Source organism: Labeo rohita, chromosome 12, assembly GCF_022985175.1.
Source record: "Labeo rohita strain BAU-BD-2019 chromosome 12, IGBB_LRoh.1.0, whole genome shotgun sequence".
Lineage (NCBI taxonomy): Eukaryota > Metazoa > Chordata > Actinopteri > Cypriniformes > Cyprinidae > Labeo > Labeo rohita.
Window position 1 is genome coordinate 4,535,280 of NC_066880.1, and position 15,167 is coordinate 4,550,446.

The following is a 15,167-nucleotide window of genomic DNA, read 5'->3' on the forward strand; positions in this document are numbered from 1 at the left end:
AAACTATGATTCTCTCGTGGTTTGGACAAGAGGTCTGGTTACTCCATCAGAGCTGAGGAAGATACAAGCAACTAATTTAAAGTAGATGAATTAACATCAAGCTGCTCTTTTGAAAAAGTACTGATGTACTGGAGCTACTAAAGAAAAGTAGCTAATTAGGTTCAATTAATTTATATAAAGAAAATCTGACTTTTCAATGTTTAAGTGCTACAATCTGGTTGTGCACCTACCAACCCAGAAAATGTGAAAAAGGACAACCCAGGAACTTCTGCAAGCTTGTGAAAAAACGAGCCACTCATAATTTCCTTCCCCCGTGATGTGTTAAAGGGATCTTATTATAAAGTTACTTAATCTGCACGTTTCCACCCACGGCACCGTCATTTTGTTTTCACAAGTTTCAGCGGTGTACCAGTTCTAACGCCATGGCAAACGTTCAAGCAAAGCATGCTAACTAAAACTTTTAGAGTCCCAGCCTCAGAGGAGACGAGAGTGTGATTTCTTTCTTAGCTGTTTACTTTTACAGACAAAACCAACTGTTTTTGTAACTCAGGTGTGATTTTAACATAAACTTGTGTGTATTTTACAGTTTAAGCGCAATAAGACATGAAAGAGAACTTAGTTTAGTACTCACATGCCATGTGACAGCCACTTTCTGTGTGCATCCTTCAGATGTATGCACTCAGAGAACCCTTTAACAAAAGCTGATGTGGCTTTAAAATGCATGATTTCAGCATTATATACATGCTAATCAAAACCAAACAGATGTTTTTTGGCAGAATATCTGAGGTAAAAGCTATAAAGCCACAGCCCTATTCTAAAAAAAGGGGGGCAAGGAGCAGCACCTGAGGCTTACGTTACATATTGTAAAAAGAGGCACTTATTTAAAGGAAAGATAGTTCCATGAAATTAAAATTTATTTACATGTCTTTTTAACCATATTTGACTTTCTTTCTTTTGCAGAAAACAAAAGACAATAGATTGAAGAATGTTTTATCTGGTTTTGTCTATGCAATGAAAGTTAGAGGTCCAAAACAACACTGGACCACAATGATTTTTATTTTTTTTTTCATTGTAAAAGAAATAGTATGGAAGCCACTGAATAAAAAATAAAAAACAAGGTTATTGCTACTTGTTATCTCACAATTCTGACTTTTTTTCTCAGAATTGTGAAATATAAACTCACAATTGCAAGTTATAAAGTCAGAATTGTGTGATATAAGCTCACAATTCTGAGAAATAAAGTCACAATTGCATGATATAAACTCTCAATTGCGAGTTATAAAATCAGAATTCTGAGATATAAAGTTGCAATTCTGAGAAATAAAGTCAGAATTGCAAGATACAAACTCACAATTGCGGAAAAAAAAAAAAAAAAAAAAAAAAAACAGAATTGCGAGATACAAAGTTACAATTGTGAAAAAAAAAAGTTAGAATTGTGAGTTTATATCTCGCAATTCTGACTTTATTTCTTGCAATTCTGACTTTATAACTCGCAATTGTGCATTTATATCTCACTGTTCCAAGAAAAAAGTCAGAATTGCAAGTTTGTATGACACAGTTCTGAGAAAAAAAGTCAGACTTGCGAGATGTAAACTCGAAATTGGAGAAAAAAAGTCAGATTTGTGAGATAAAAAGTGGCAAACCTTTTTTATTTTTTATTCAGTGGCGGAAACGGGCTTCCATAGAATATAGAAGAAATCATAATAGCTGTGAAAAAGATGAAAAAAGTGAAATAAGGTGAAATATATTGGCCTTGAGTCTTGCACAGATGCATAACGTCAGCATCTTGATATACTGTAAATAAATTATTTGAAAGGAAAAGTATTAATGTCAAACAGTACACAAAAAATGAACTGTCTAAATGAGCCAGTTCACTAATTGATGAATCTGACTTTCAGTGTAGTCTACTCTAGGCTTTTTTCCCATTTTAACATTAACATTAATATTTTTTTTTTTTAAAAATCCACAAATAATGTGATGCAAATATTAAAAAAGTGAAAAAATAGCTTGTTGCTGGAGAATCTACTCTGCTTTGTAAACATCTAAGCCTCTGAAAAATCTAGTTACAGTGCTTTTTTAGTTTTTCACTCCTGAACACTATGCATGATCAAAACCAATAGGAAGTGACTCAAAATCTTGTGTTCTTCGCCTGTTGCTTGATCTTGTACTTGTGCACTTCCAAAAACCCCATATTTCAGATGTTTTCTTGGAAACTGTGTTAATAAGGTCATGTTTGCATAGCATAAAGCACATCTGCTTTCTTTCTAAGAGCGGAGTACACATTAACATTTCACAGCTGTTTCTATCCTGAGCCCTTCCTCTCCATGTAAGTGAACTCTACAGGATTAAAGACAGAGAATAAAGACAAATGTTTGCCACAAATATGGCTCTGGAAGATCATGAGGAGTAATCTCGCTGTTCTCTGCACTGCACGTGGACTGGAGTGAACGATCGCTCTCACTTAAGTCAAGATATCATTACTGGGTCATCCCTCTCTTTCTCCATCCCATCAAGAGGGAGATTTCATCTCCTAATGTGAGTCTCCTACTGAGGACGGCACAGAGAGAAGACAGATATCAGTCAAAGAAGCTTCTGCCATCATCAGCTTTCACTGGTATGATGAGTTTTCTGTCTTCTATGTTTTTTATAGGGTGGGCCTTTGAAGCCCGTGCTTGCTTGATGTGTGAGAACAAACTCTATGTTTCTCGCAGAAGCTCAGTCGCGCTTACATAACATGCGAGAACAAATATGATTGGTTCTTGTGTGTCAAACAAGCATGTTTAAGCTTCCATTTACCATATTTGATGTTAATTTTATCCTAAATTAATTGAAAATTTAGCCCAATCAAGATGTAGTTTGTTTCCTCATCTGAAAAAGATATTCCAGATATTCCATAAACGTGACTCCAGTCCATTTTTGGGATGTTTTAATCAGCTGTTTTGACTCTCATTCCGACAGTACCCATTCACTACAGAGGATTCACTGGTGAGCAAGTGATGTAATGCTAAATTTAATCAAATCTGTTCAGATGAGGAAATAAACTCATCTTGGACGGCCTGATGGTAAGTAAATTTTCAGCAAATTTTAGTTTCTGGATGAATTATGCTTTTAAGTATGAGCAATAATCAGGATATTAATGATTACAGTTTATTTACAGTCAAAGTCAAAAGTTTACATACACCTTGCGGAATCTGCAAAATGTTAATTATTTTACCAAAATAAGAAGGGATTATTCAAAATGCATGTTATATTTTATGTAGTACTGACCTGAATAAGATATTTAACATAAAAGACATTTACATATTGTCCAGAAGAGAAAATAAGAGTTGAATTTATCAAAATGACCCCGTTCAAAAGTTAACATACACTTGATTTTTAATACTGTGTTCTGAATGATCCACAGATCTGTTTTTTGTTTGTTTGATTAGTGAGAGTTGTTCATGAGTCCCTTGTTTGTCCTGAACAGTTAAACTGCCCGCTGTTATTCAGAAAAGTGCTTCAAATTTTTTTTTTTTTTTTTTTTTTTTAGCATTTTTGTGTATTTGAACCATTTCCAATGACTGTATGATTTTGAGATCCATCTTTTCACATTGAGGACAACTGAGGGACTCATATGCAACCATTACAGAAGGTTCAAACACTCACTGATGCTTCAGAAGGAAAAACTATGCATTAAGAGCTGGGGGGCAAAAACTTTTGAACAGAATGAAGATGTGTACATTTTTCTTATTTTACCTAAATATCTTTTTTTTTTTTTTCATTTAGTACCGCCCTTCAGAAGCTACAGAACATACTTACATGTTTCCCAGAAGACAAAATAAGTTTCAAAAGTTCAAGTTCAAAAGTTTTCACCCCCCAGCTCTTAACTCATCTTGTTCCCTTTCTGAAACATCAGTGAGTGTTTGAACCTTCTGTAGTAGTTGCATAATGAGTCCCTCAGTTGTCCTCAGTGTGAAAAAATGGATCTCAAAATCATACAGTCCTTGTTGGAAAGGGTTCAAATACACAAAAATGCTGAAAACCAAAGAATCTTTGGGGCCTGAAGGACTTTTCTGAAGAACAGCGGGCAGTTTAACTGTTCAGGACAAACAGTGGACTCATGAACAACTATCACTAAACACAAAAACACAGCTGTGGATGTTTCAGGTAACAAGACTCAAGTGTATGTAAACTTTTGAACGGGGTCAGTTTTATAAATTCAACTCTTATTTTCTCTTGTGGACTTTATGTAAATGTCTTTTATGTGAAATATCTTATTCATGCCAAATAAAAGATAACATGCATTTTGTATTATCCCTTTTATTTTGGTATAATATTTAACATTTTGCAGATTCTGCAAGGTATATGTAAATTTTTGATCTCAACTGTACATATTCAGTATTTATTCTATCATTATTAGAAAAAACAATATATCAAAGGAAACATTGTTCTTGTCTCAGGCAGTGCAGTCAAATGTATTTCAGTTAAGCTGCTTTTATTTTCCCTGACAGAGAGTGAGACGAATCCCATGGTCTCGCCAGCCAATCCTGAGCATTTTGAGCTTTCAGGAACAACTGTTTGTTATCCTGATGTTTCCCAGCATTGCAATATGTTCTTAACGAAGGTCTTTGACAATGGTCAGCTCTCATACCCAGCATGCATCCTTTCAAAAACTTCACCAGGGGTTTGTAGGGACAATGCAATGCCCAAGCATTTCTGCAGAAAAACATCTCTGAGCAAAGACAGCCCTGATACCGTGGATTCAGAGAAGTGTTTGAAATGGTTGGTCTGGATGTGGCTGAGAGCCAGAAATGTCAAGATGTTCTTGCCCCTACTCAGTTCCCAAACTTATTGTTGAAGTTGTGTATAAGCATTATTCTCTACTTCTGACAGGCTTCTTTGTAAGCCAAGAAACAACAGGACTGCACTCCAATTTGTTTTTAAAAGCAGACACACATTTAAAAGGTAATTTGTGTGTCTGTATATGGTTGTCATTATGGTGTGATGAACCTCTAAACCATAATGGTTTCCTATGGTGAAAACGATGTTCAAAACAATGGTTTGTTTTCAAAGCTTTCCGGGTTTCAATGATCTGTCAGCTTCGCTCTTATCTTTACAGAAACAGCTGGGTTGGAATGAAAAAAGGTATTTTTTTGTTTACATATTAATGCTGTCTATCATACTGTAAGTTGTGCTACCTAAGAATGGTAAAGTTACAGTGTTAGAGTGTTAGATTTTCTCTTTGTAATATGTGTAGTTATTAATAATGCTAACAAACAAATGTGGCTCTGGACCACAAAACCAGTCAAAAGTAGCACGGGTATATTTGTAGCAATAGCCAAAAAATATTTATTTTTCTTTTATGCCCAAAATCATAAAGAATCACAAAACTTAATTTTTGATTAGTAATATGCATCGCTAAGAACTTCATTTTGGCAACTTTAAAGGTGAAATATGCTCCTAAACAAAGGCATTTATAAACATATGCACCCAAATTTGTTGGTGCATTTGTAGCCCAATATCCCTGTGTCCTTCACGGTCATACAATATAGGTTTATCCGCAAACTCATTTCTAGACATATGAGATGGCAATGTTGTATTATAATAATAATAACAATGCAGTGGTCTAGTTCCCGGATAAAGTTTCTCCTGACATAAATGCACAATAACGCAAAAATAATCTTCTAATCAGTTTCATGTAGAAATATAATCAACCCTTTCTTCCTCTAATAAAAGGACATCAGCAAGGTCAGCGGATGGCTCTAAAAGTGCTTCAGTAAATTGTACCTCAGTCTGATTTTAAGTGCATCTTTCAGTGTTTCGTCCTCTTTCGTCTTTTAGAGGTTCTTACATGTTCCCAGAACACTGAACTGAATTGTTCAGGTCTGCATCACATTTACAATAGAAACTGATCATTAAAAATAAATATGCACATCATAACATAATGCACTGGGAAAATGCAGGTACGGCTTCAAAGATTTAGCAGGAAGGCAGTTTGAACATGTAGAAAATGCTTTTCTGCAATATCAAATGCTATACTTTCTTAAAGAAACAGTTAACTCACTAATGAAACTTCTGGATATAAAGCAATATAAAAATCGTGAACACTACTTGTACACTATATACGTTTTCCATGAACGCTTTGTGTGAGGAGAAGTCATTATTCACAAATCTGTTCACTTCAGAAGACTTGTAATATAGTGCACAATCATTTGGACTGCATTTATGTTTCTTATATGGTGTTTTTTGGTTCTTTTTGGAAAAAAGGATCCTGTTGTGTGAAAAAGAGATTCAAAAATAACAGCAGGTTTAATAAATAATAACAAAATTGTAATTTTTGAGTGAGCTATTAATTTAATTGGTAAAGCACACACCAATTTCTATTATCGCGCACTGTGATCCAAAACAGAGTTTAGAATTAATTATGACCACTGGTGCCTGTGATGGAATCCAGCTATTCGAGAGCTGATGCAATGTGGGTTAAAATGTAGAGTAAAAAATGTTGCATCCCTTGACAGCACGTGCAGGACATGATAATTGGGCAGGTTTGAAAGCCCATTTGTGTCTGGAGACGTGAAAAGAATGAAGCTGATGTCAGGAAGATGTCAGGCATGCGTCTGCTGGTATTAAGGTAAACAACACTAATGGGCAGGAGTCCTGAAAGCTGGTTGAGAATCAAATCTCGCCTCTGAGTTTGGAGGGATCAGATTGGTTTAGTTTTCTGTGCATCCGTAGTAGTTCAAACAAATCCATTAGGGTGTATTTACTGATTCATGTGTGGTGATGTGAGTGCTTCTTGCAGATGCTTCAGTCCTGCATCACAATTGTGAAAACAACAAGTAAACAACCATGTCAGTGTTGCCAGATCTCGTTAGAAAAACAAGAAACCTTGTCTAACAAAATAAACCTAAATGAGTGGCACAGGGATCTGGGAAAATGGCTCAAACAGGTGGGAGTATTTGAAAACTGTTATTAGTACTCTGTCTTATTTTATTGAGCTATGGGGGCCAAGCACTAGCAAGCCCAAAAACACTACTGTATTATTTTTTCCCTCCTGAACAACTGAAATTGTGAATCATTTAAAAATAGTTCTTATAGAAAGAGTGTGCTATACATATATATATATATATATATATATATATATTCATTATTATTCATAATGCATTGGTAATGCATCTGTATTGGTTTTGTTCAAAGTAAATTGGTTGATGAAAAAATCTAAATTTATTTTTAAATGATTGTTCCCCTAGAAAAGTGTAAAGCTTCAGTATGACAATGTTCATACTGACATCCACATATTGCAACTGAGAGGTTTATTATGCTGGTTCTCTTTATGACAAATCTATTGCAATTAGCAGCATATCACCACTGCCCAGTTTTACGCTGCAATTAGTAGTTCTTTACCCCCGATGCTTCATTTATAATGGATTTTTGTACTGGCACGAAGCATTCTGGCTTAATTCCCCTGGCTATCAATGTACCCCAAAGATTTGTTTAATTAAACGTTTACTATAAATGACTGAGTCAATGAAAACCAATTAATTCTGTGCTCAACAACACTGCGCGTCCATATAGGAGTTTAAAATAGGAAGCGGTTTACATGCAGACTGTGCCACGGTTTCACGGTGGGTTTATCAATCTTAATCTTTTTTTAAAAAAGGTAGAATAATGATTGTTTAAGACCGTCATATTTTAAAAAGACAATTTTAGGTCGTTTGATGTTGTAATGTCAGAGAATTTATTCCGATCTTAAATCAAGTCTTATTTGTGAGACATATTACCTCTAGTAAGGGCTATTGATTTTGTCCTTGCTCGTATCTGAATGTAGGACAGCGACGTATGTGAGCTGCCCCCCTCAGGACAGTCATTAGTAAAAGGACTGACTGATAGAGGCAAACTACTGGGATGCCTTTTCTTGTCGCACCTCATGCTATAACCAGGAGCGTTTTTAGCATTTTTTCCATCATAACTCTCCCTTTAGACTACTACAAATCCACCTGTCATCTTTTGGTTTAAGAAACATTTATACATTTCAAAACTAGCTGTTCCAGTAGTAGACTTATAATGTATCTCAGATACAAGCACACAGTAAGAGACTGTAAGTTCTGAATGCTTATCCACCTAGGCATTGTACATTTTATGGGTCTGGCTTCTGGCCTCATCCCATCCAGCTATTTTTAGCTACTCAAAACAGCTTGTTTTGCTGCTTGAAATTGCAAATAGGTGTGACTTACCATAATATTTTAACATATTATCTTAATTATGAGCACACTGGTTTGTAGTGCAAACAGTTTTACTGTTTACTGCACGCTGATATATTTCTCATTATTTCCCTATAGCAGCTAATGAACAGGAAGTCTCACACACAGGCTTGCTTCCTTAATAAAGAATAAGGTGGATATCTTCTAAATGCGAATTTCGTCATTGTTTTGGAGCACACTAGCTTTAAGATAACCTTGAACCTAACATATACACTAAAAGCCAAAAAAATTCAATTTTGCTTTCTTGGGGACTTAAAGTCTGAGTAAAGCAATATTAAATATGTGGTCTGAGTTTGTCACACCACTGAAAAATGTGTTATTAACCACCCAGCCAAATCTGTAAATAAAATAAGTTATCAAAATCCTGAAAACTAAACAGTATAGACCAATTTGGAGTAAAACACTGGTAACGAGTGGAGGAAAATGGGTAAAATCCATGGAATAAAATAGAAAAATGTATTATTGTGCCTTTGGATGTCAGAATTGGAATGCAAATAATTTTTATAGAAAACTGTCATCAACTTTGCCATTTGAAGCTAAATGCAGATGTTTTAACAGAGAGACTAATGGGTGAAACCTGCTATTATAGCTCTACTTTTAAAGCATAAATTTGATTTAAAAATTAGGTCTACATAATATTCACATATGCAGTTCATAATAATAGTTATAATAATAATTTGTTACATTTATATAGTTACAGCATGAAATACTATTTAATGCTATAACATTTACCTACTTTATCTCACAATTCTGACTTATTTTCTTGCGAATACAAATTTATAGCTTGCATTTCTGACTTTATAACTCAGAATTGTGAGACATAATCTCGGAATTGCGAGAATAAAGTCAGAATTTTTAAATATAAACTTGGATTGACCTTTTTATTTTTTATTCCATGGCTTCCATAGACTGCCATTTTAAAATGTAATTTCCTGCCACCACATAGGCTCCGCCCACAACAACGTCATCACTGTTTGATTCTCCACTCTCAAACGCTGGAGGCGTGTCCACCCCACTTGTTTTCAGCAATAATTTCTAACATTTATGTATAGAAACAATTCTCTGAACTGCCTTACACAGACTTTTTTTGAAATAACGCATATTTCAACAAAGTATCTACATTGTATTATTTTTTCATACAAGATATTTTATTGCATTAAGTAATATATTTGCCATACAATTGCTCACAATTGTTATTCATGTAAACATTAAACCAACAAACTACAGTTAAAATAGATCATAGGCATCATAAGTTCATATGGCATAAGAAAAATATTAGATGTTCAAAACACTGTTGTTATATTTCAAAATCAGTGCTTTGTTGAACATTTCTTACCAAGTGTTTTTCTCAGCCAGAGACAGAACTATGAGCATGAATTTAAAATTGAAAATTGAATCATGACACCAAATAGTTTCTCCTGCCTCTACGACTCCACTGCATTTTTATCACAATAGCTCAAAACATGCTGCCTGTAATTTACCATGTTGTTTCCATCTCTCACCTGTTATGCCTTCAGACAAAGTCAGCCTTTTTGAAAGACTGCTACAGGACACATATTCAAAGTAATACACCAAGCTGCTGCGGTGTTTGGCAAACATAACCAACTGTTACTGAGGTAAGTAGTAAACAGTATTTTCAAATTGCATTATAATTATTGTGCACACAGTTTTCAGGTCGTTTTAGATGGAGTTTAGCATGTCACACCACAGGACGTTGTTTTCAGCAGTCAGATTCCCATCTAGTTTCAAAGTAAATCTATTTCTGTGATGTGAAGGAGTCACACTGCAAGAGTGAATAAATGAACTTGGAAGTCATTCCATGAATGTTATTATTTGTGGAGGTAAAACTCTCCCTCTTCCACTTACAAAATGTGGAAACTGCAGTAGGTTTGTAAGTTATCTTAAACTTAAATAAGAAATTAGAACAACAAGAACCCAAACACTGCAGTGAGCATCCAAGGATGATGTAAACCTCATATGTGATGCAGTCACAGGGTCAGTTTTTTGAAATAGAGAATCGTACATAAATTTGAAAGCTGAATAAATGAGGTTTGTTAGGATAGGACAATATTTGGCCAAAATACAACTATTTGAAATTCTGGAATCTGAGGGTACAAAAAAAAAAAAATCTAAATATTGAGAAAATCGCCATTATTGTCCAATCCTTAGCAATGCATATTACTAATAAAAAATTAAGTTTTCATATATTTGCAGTAGAAAATGTACAAAATATCTTCATGGAACATGATCTTTACTTAATATCTTTATGATTTTTGGCATAAAAGAAAAATTTATAAATTTGACCCATACAATGTATTTTTGGCTATTGCTGCACATATACCCCTGCTACTTATGACTGGTTTTGTGGTCCAGGGTCACATATTTTGGGGTTACTTCAGTTAAATAATTGAGATCATATGTGGTCAGCAAACTAAAAAAACATTTCCTTATGATGAGGTTTAAATCTTAAGTCTTACTTTGTTGTGTTTCTCAGTGTTGAAACAGCCATGCAAATTTGAAATACTTCTGCTTTTTTCCTGCTCATTTGCAAACATCTCTGGAATATGCAAAAACTGAAGGCCACAGAATTGCTCATAAATGCTAGCTTGGCGCTTCCCATAATTCTCACTCATTGTGTTCTGTCACTGGGTTTTAATAGACTCGCAGTATGTGAGCACCATTTGTTAGTCTCTTTCCAGTGTTTCATTCCCAGGAGTGAATCTCCATTGATTTAATAGGCGCTGGGAATCATTAGAGCTCTATTGCTACACCATTCACTGGGCATGATGGAGTACTCGCCTACCTGTAAATAAAGGTGAGGCAGGTGAACGCAGAATTGGACACTGCCTATCTCAAACCTGAGGAAAGTTTAATAAACGTACGGTTTCTGTTAGCAGAACCTTTGCACTTAGAGGTTCAGCAACACGCCAATTAAACAGCACTGGCTGAGAAACAGTCTGTTGAGTTTTGAAAGATGATTGTTTGGTGCCAACGAGCTCTTGGCCCTCGGTGCCTCTGCTCTGCAGCCATATTGAAGCGTGCTCTGTCACGACAAGATGCGCATACTAAACTGAATGCACAAAACGACTGCACTGGATCAAGCACAGCAGTACGCCACAGGCTGGATCTCATGGGGGAATGACTTGCTAATCTTCTCCAAATAGAGATGTTGCTCTGGGATATGTTGGGGTGATGTACAGGTACAAAGTATGAAGTTTTAAAAGCTAAAAGTTTAGGGCATAATTATCTGTGTTAAAACACTTTTGTGGTAGTATAATATATTCTTTTACCGCTCACAAAGTTGTTGTAATGCATCGTTTAAAAGTAAAGGTATGAGGAATACGTCTGAAGTAAGAGACGAAAGCTGTCGATCAATTAATGGTAAGTGAGTTTATTCTGAAATTTCTCTCTTCTCTATCAACACTGAATGCTGTATTGAATTCAGAAAAAGTTTTGCAGGGAGCAAGAAGTGAATAAGTTTGGAGACAGCATGTCAAAAGAAAGCTGATCACAGCACAAAAGCCTCCATAGATGTGTTTATGATGGCTCAAACTTGACTACTCCAGCTTATATAACGCAATGTTTTTTGTATGCTTTTTTGTTTCTTGAGTGTACGAAGTATTTTGTGTGTCTTTAAACTTTCCGAAGGGCATAACAAACTATGTAACTTTATAGTAAGCATGAAATCGAACTGATTTTAACACATTTCACTGCATAATTCAGTCAGTGTTATTCGAAAGAAAACTTTTTTCTACATTGCCCTTCACCAAAATCTTTTCGTGCTTAAAATTTTGAATTTGCTTTTCAAATTAGGTGAACTTAGGTCTTTCGAATATAAAACCTCCCCAAAAGTGGTGTTTCAGGAGTGGACAGTCTTCCAAAATTCACTCTAAACTCACTTCCTGGATCAATATTCACAATCCAATCAATTCTTGATAGATTAAATCAAGCTGATTCTTGATTTCCTTTAGAAACATGTCATATCATTACATGCATATGCGAAATGGGTTGTAATAGTTATTCTGTGTTGACTTTAAGCTATATATGATGAGCTCTAAACTCCAGCAGGATCAGTCATTTCTAGGCATTTCTAGGTATTAAAGAGGACGTTGGATGCAAAATACACTTTTGGTGTTTGCATATACAGTTAAGGTCAAAAGTTTACATACACCTTGCAGAATCTGCAAAATGTTAATTATTTTACCAATAAAAGAGGGATCATACAAAATGCATGTTATTTTTTAATTAATACTGACTTGAATAAGATACAGTAGTCAACATTTGAAGTGAATCAAAACCTTTCATCAAAGTTGCCCTAAAATCAAAACAATACCCGTTCTTGTCTTAGGACAACTTTGATGAAACGTTTTGATCCAATTCAAATGTGGACTACTATATTTCACATAAAAGACATTTGCATATAGTTCATAAGAGAAAATAATAGTAAAAAATAATAAAAATGACCCTGTTCAAAAGTTTACATACACTTGATTCTCAGTACTATTTTGTTACCTTTGAGATCTGTCTTTTCACACTGAAGACAACTGAGGGACTCATATGCAACTATTACAGAAGATTCAAACACACACACTGATGCTTCAGAAGGAAACACAATGCAAATAGAGCCAGGGGGTGAAAACTTTTGAACAGAATGAAGATGTGTACATTTCTCTTATTTTGCCTAAATATAATTTTTTTTGTCATTTAGTACTGCCCTTCAGATGCTACAGAAGATACTTACATGTTTCCCAGAAGACAAAATAAGTTAAATTTACCCTGATCTTCATATTCCAAAAGTCTATATCATTTTCCGTTGTTTTCCTTACATGTTCATAAGTAAATTGCACAAAAAAGCTCATGTTAGATTGAAAGATTAAAAAAAGCCAATACATACACCACCCATAGACCCTACCTCAAAGAAAAAAGGAAATGTGTCTACGTCGTCTACTTGTAATCCGATCGACCAAGATGCAAATATTATAATGAGGGCACTAGTGTTACCTTTCTGTCTGTGTGGAAGGCTAAAGGCTGTGAGCTTTCTATCTCCCCCGTTAAATCACAGAGAACTTTAAATTAATTAACTCCTGAGATAATTAATTATAAGGCGCTTATTAGATTAGTGTTAGGAGTGGTGGGTCTGACATTTCAGGAGACTGAAACATCGCTGTAACAAGTTGCTTGAGTTACAATTTTTGATTGAGCCAGACACAAACCAGTCACCTTGGAATTATAGCCACCAGGCTGGGTAAAGGTCTTGCAGTATAACTACCAATCAGACATGCTGTTAGCATGGCATTAACGCCAGTTGGGTAATTCAAGAGTAGACCATTTCACAAGGCGACCTCATGGCGAGTATTTAATGTTGTTAGCTTTTCTATCACTTTGTGTGTTTGATTTCCTCTTTCAGGCAGTTTGTGGAGGCAAAGGAAGACCCCATGATCCTGTCAGCTTTCATTTAGGAGCCAGTGACAACAGCCTTACTGCGTTAAATCACTCTGTCGCAGGGCATTACTGGGCGAAAGCTAGCTGAGCTTGTGGAGTCCTGACTGAGTAAGCCTGCTGATAAAATCACTCTCTGCTTTCGCACTGGGGTCTGCAGGCTCCAGATAGGGGCTCAGACACCCGGTGCAATCCAAATACGACGGGAATGAGCAATTAATTGCAGGGGTTAAACTTTGTCAGCTGCAACACGGCGTTAATGTAAGCTGATGTAAGCCTCGTTATAACTACAGTTTTTATGCTTGACGTAAGCTGTGTGGTTTCACTATTTACTGCGAACGCATTTCTGGCTTTTTTCTTATCGTTCGGCATTAACATGTTTAATCAACAAGCCCCGGAGAACAAATGATAACGCTAAATGAATGGAAGTCAGCAAAGCGCTGCGATCCAAATAGATCTCTCTGGTTCATTTCTTCTGAAAATGAATAGCAATATCAAAGAGTAATAAACTGCTGTGTCAGAATATTTGCCTGCTGTAATTTTAATAACTCAGGCTCACAATATTCAACAAGTCACGACTTGATAGCCTCATAAAATGTTTAAATGAGTCTATTAATAAAGACTTTGTTAAAAGGGCAGGGGTTATTCATGATATATGGTATTTTTTCATGCTCTATAACTCAAATGTGCTTGTGTTGTAATTTAAGTACATGTTTTTGAAATATGCTCTACTCATTAGAACTTAATTATTCACACAATGATACAAGAATGTAGCAGGATGCCTAACAGGAAGAAAATTCATTTCCATTTCATTTCGCTTTAGCTAAAAATTACACTACCAGTCAAAAGTTATTGAACGGTAAGATTTAATGTTTTGCTCACCAGGCATGCGTATGTTTGATCCTAAGTACAGCAAAAACAGTAAAATTTTGAAATATTTTTACTAGTTAAAATAACTGTTCTCTATTTAAGTATATTTTAAAATGTATTCTGTTCCTGTGATTTCAAAGCTGAATTTTTAGCATCATTACTTCAGTCAGATGATCCTTCAGAAATCATTCTAATATTCTGATTTGCTGCTCAAAAAACATTTATTATTATCATTGTTATGTTGAAAACAGCTGAGTGTAATTTTTTTAGGGTTTCTTTTTATTTATCTGAAATAGAAATCTTTTATAACATTATATGTTTTTATAATCACTTTTGAGCAATTTAAAGCATCCTTGCTAAATGAAAGTATTAATTTCTATCATTTCTTTAAAAAATAAATAAATAATTAGACTGACTCCAAGCTTTTGACTGGTAGTGTACTTTGGCAAAGAAGGTTAACTTTCAATAGAAATTAGGCCTACTTTAAAATTAGTACACAGGCTTGCTGTTCTGTTTCATAAATCTTCTGTAGAAACAAGTAAGCTTTTTTTGTGAGAAATGTAATTTATTTTAGTGCTTACTCATAGAAAAGCTTTCCCGCAAACTTTTTTCTATTCA